Genomic DNA, 4,719 nt, shown 5'->3' with positions numbered 1-4,719 from the left:
TTTTGGATTAAAACAAGCACCTAGCATATTTCAAAGACATATGCAAAATGCTTTGAGAGGTTTAGAAAATTATTGTACCGTCTATGTAGATGATATTATAGTTTTCTCAAACTCAGAAGACAAACATTATTTTCATGTCCTTTCAGTTTTAAAAACAACTGAAAATATGGAATTATTTTGTCAAAAAAGAAAGCTAATCTTTTTTAGACTAAAATAAACTTTTTAGGTCTTGAGATTGAGCAAGGGACACATTGTCCACAAAAACATATCTTGGAAAATCTACACAAATTTCCAGATACCTTAGAAGATAAGAGACATCTGCAAAGATTTTTAGGTATATTAACTTATGCAGAAAGCTATATTCCCAAGCTCGCAGAGCTTAGAAAACCTTTACAGGTTAAATTAAAAAAAGAACACATATGGGATTGGAAACACTCCGATATCAACTATATTAAAAAGATAAAGAAAAATTTAATCAGTTTCCAAAACTTTATCTTCCTAAAGAAAATAATTTTTTAATCATAGAAACAGACGCTTCTCATGATTTTTGGGAGGTGTTTTAAAAGCTAAAAGTGCAGAAAGAGAAGAGATTTGCAGGTACACTTCAGGAAGCTTCAAGCAGGCAGAACAAAATTACCACAATAATGAAAAGGAATTACTGACAGTGAAAAACATGATTTCAAAGTTCTCTATTTATTTAACCCCAATTAAATTTTTAGTTAGAACAGATAATAAAAATTTTACCTATTTCCTAAAAAAAATGCAGGAGATAATAAACAAGGTCGTCTTGTCAGATGGCAAATGTGGTTTTCTAGGTATTCTTTTGATGTAGAACACCTAGACGGGACAAAGAACGTGCTAGCTGATAGCTTGGCACGAGATTTTCAAAAGACATAATCAATAATGTCATTCTTCCTCTATAAATAGAAGGCATCTCTTCTTCAAAAATCACCACCTTCAAACATAAAACATTTTTGAAAGAAAAAAGCTTTACGTCTGAAAGAAAAAAAAAATTATTTTAATAGAATAAAAAGCTATTCAAGGAAAAATAGCTCTCTATGACGAAAGTCTAGAAACAACTGTTAATTCAGAACAGGAATCCGAAAGGATACAATCTGAATCTTTTCCCTTACAAAACGGCTAAGGGTAAAGAAAAATCAAGTCCGTTGACTCCTGTTGCTTTGGAAAAAAACAAATATACAGTAAATGAAGGACTACGATCTTCATCTAGCCCAGATGCAAATGGCTCTGGTAAAGGCATATCAAATCCGTTGATGGCTGACAGATTGCCAAAAGCTGAACAGGTCTCTCTCAGACCAAGTTACTCTCAAATCACTCAAGAACTAGAAAAAATTAAATCTAGATTCTATGTCATTTTTGATGGAGAGCATAGAGGCATTTATGAAGACTGGTCCATTGTGTCTCATTATGTTTCTGGAAAACCGGTAACATACAAAAAGTTTGGGTCCTTATTACAAGCCCAACAAGAAGCCACTCGATACTCAGCCGAGTGTAGAAAGAAAGAAATACCTCTAAAGGTAACAATTATTCCTGAACCACTGAATTCCAAGAAAAAAGAAAGGATTATTGAATTCAAGAAAACTTTCTCAAAACCATTCTTTAATGAAGAAAAAGACACAATATCATTGGACGATTTAGAATGATTTGGTCCAAAGCTAGAGCTCTTAGTCAAAATGATTTCGAATTCGAGCATATCTATACATAAGACAAGGCTACTAAAAGTCTCATTATCTTTTGTCCAGGTGCAAGCCCAGAACTTGTTTCACTAGTATTCTCTGCTGGTTTAATAAAAGTTCATTTACCCTTCCCCAAATCTGCTTGAAATCAGCATGTTTCTAGAAGGAATAAAGAAAGCGATAAAAAATTTCGAAAGAAGATTGTTGCAGCAAAAGATGCAAACATCTTCATTAAGTGTAACTCTACACTTCCAGATTGGTATCAAGGAACGTCTTTCCAAAACTACCATTCTCACACCCCAACCAATGGCGGAATAATCGGAGTTGACTAGTTCGAGATTGCAAGAGACTTCATAACACTATTTGTGACAATATTTAAATCAACCATTTTCATTTCATAATCAAATTGTCAAACATTACAAGGAAAATTCAAATAACAACATGTTCATAACATAACAATAACAAAATTGATACAACACTTAAAAATAAAGTTCAATGCAAAAGCAAAGGTGAGTATACAAGTTTAAGAATAAGTATAAGTATAAGTATAAGTCTAAAAGTTTAAAACGAATCCACATGGCAACTTAGTTTATACAAGATCATCATACAAGGCATTAAATATTTCTAGTCAACCCTCTTGTAACACCCTTACTTTTAATAATGAGATTACTTAATATATTTCATGAGTTTATCCTAAAATTTCCAATTTACAAAAAGTTTTCATTTCAAATTAACTACATGATCATGAAAGTACAAAACGGAAGTTTAAAGTAACTTATACTAGTCACCACCAACTAGTTTAAAACCTTAGGACATGATTGTCAATTCATTCACATCAAAATCATTGTTCTAAACAAACTTAAGTTAACGCGGAAGCTTCAAAATACGTGTTCGGTTCTTCTACATTGCTTGACCGCCATCCGGAAATCCACCATAGTCACCTAAAGTCAAAACCACTAAAAACATTAGTTTCGGCATTGACATAATACATGTAAACATGTTCCAACATCAAATCAATAAAGGGAAATAAAAATTTTAATTTTTAATCCTCCCGCGTGTCGCGGCAGGGGACATCAAATCCGTCGCGTCTCGCGACGGCTTCCGCGTGTCGCGGGGGTATTCATGTATTCCTCCGCGTGGCGCGGGGGAACATGTTTTCCAGCAGGTGCAGGTTAAAATCCTGCACTTCTGCCCAGTTCCGGAATTTGACTATTTTCCAACTTTAAACCATCATAACTTTTTGCTCACTTGTCCGTTTTTACCGATTCTTTTTCCTATGCGTCCGTAATAAAATTACGGATCTAACCATGTGAATTTCCCATCACGGAAACCAAGGTACCAACGAGTTGCCCCTGATTTCTCTGTTTCGTTTATCCAACCCATTAACAATGGATGTTTTGTACCACTTTTTAGTTTCTAGTTACACTTGGCATACTTACCCAATATCCCGGGCTTATATCCTTGACATATTTACGCCATTCGTGGCTTTGTGTTCCCATAGAACCAAGAACTTGTTTCATACGGAATCCAAATGTTCCGTTTGGAGCAACATTTACAACTTACTTTTATAGTTGGACCCAATAACCCGGATTCACAACTAGAAGTGTTATGGGCAAATTCGTAATTATGGTGCGATTCAACGCCTTTCCACATACAAAACTTTCTAGTTATTATCACTATGGTCCTTTTGAATACATCAATTCGACCCGTTTGACTACTTAATGAAAACTATCACATTATTAACCATTCAGATCTAAATCTCAATCTATATTTTGACCCGTTTGATAGTCAAGTGATCTTCGTCACTATAAGTCGCATCAAACGTATCTACTAATCTACGACTTCATTTATACTCTAAACCAAAGTAAATATACAGAATTTAACGAGACAATGTCACGTACCTTTAAAGCACACCTTTTCCGCGTGTATCACTTCCGGCGTGTCCACTTGACGTTCCGGATTCCTTGCCTAGAGAGTTCAATTTATAACAAAAATTAGAACTCTTTCATAAGCTTTAACGATTTATTTCTTAACATATTCAAATCTGCGTTTTGCCCAACTTTTAACATTTTAACCCTCTTTTAGGCATTTTATCAAACACCTAACGGGTCAGATTTTTACATGATCTAAAACAAGTTCATGACTCGAGTTTATCACCAAAATTAACTTCAATTTGACTACATGTCTATATGTTAACATCAACAACTTAGAATTTTCCTCATAATTTCAGTTTACACTAGAACAAGAGTTTTAATCCTAGTGTTCTTCAAGTTCTACTAACATACTAATCACCCACTATGGTGATTTTGATCTATACAATTATCATGCAAGAATTTGACAAGAAATCATCTAGGGTTTGTCCCTAAACCTTACATTACTTCCAATTTCATGTTTACTACACATAATCAAGCTCTACATTCGATTTTGATCACATACATGAACTTTGAATCGAATGAAAATGACCTAATTCAACATACCTTATGATCCCCTTGACGAGGTGATCACGATTCCATGTTCAGATTTCGATTATTGCTTGATTTAGGCCTTCAATTTACAGTTTTTCTTGTGAACTAGGGTTTGAAAAGTGTGGGTGTCGCCCTGGGTGTTCTTGATCGATCAGACCTCTCTCAAATGAGGGGTTTGATTTGTTTTACTAATTTAGTAAATAAAATTCAAGTCTTGACATTACTAGTCCCTCTACTTATCCAACATAACTTTTGTTGTTTTATCCACAATGTAAGTTGAATTTTAGACTTGTTAGTTAACTAAGTTACAAATTTCTAATTGATAAATTTCTCATTTATTTAAACTTTATAATTCTAATATAAAGTTTTATATTTTCGGGGTGTTACACCTCTGTTTACGCAAAATGATATAATTCAACATGACCTCTCGTTCACGGGTGGTGCGTTACTCCTATAGCGTTATACATGTTAAATGGAGGCTCATACAAAGCTAATGACTATAGTATCACATAAGAATCACCCAAGTATAAGCATCAAGTACCACAACATAGCATTCA

The 4,719-nt window shown here is 34.0% G+C and overlaps 1 long non-coding RNA gene across 1 annotated transcript; it reads right to left on the bottom strand.

Moving 5' to 3' along the window:
• Nucleotides 1-2,396: 2,396 nt before the first annotated feature.
• Nucleotides 2,397-4,330, bottom strand: LOC110938966. The gene is made up of 3 exons (XR_002591857.2): nucleotides 4,175-4,330; nucleotides 3,599-3,665; nucleotides 2,397-2,638 (listed from the first exon to the last, which is right to left on the bottom strand). It is a non-coding gene; the product is annotated as an uncharacterized LOC110938966 (long non-coding RNA).
• Nucleotides 4,331-4,719: the final 389 nt, after the last annotated feature.

The sequence above is a fragment of the Helianthus annuus genome, chromosome 5 (assembly GCF_002127325.2).
Source record: "Helianthus annuus cultivar XRQ/B chromosome 5, HanXRQr2.0-SUNRISE, whole genome shotgun sequence".
NCBI classification, from domain to species: Eukaryota; Viridiplantae; Streptophyta; class Magnoliopsida; order Asterales; family Asteraceae; genus Helianthus; species Helianthus annuus.
The sequence above is the reverse complement of the archived record's forward strand: the minus strand, read 5'-3'. Positions and strand labels throughout refer to the sequence as shown.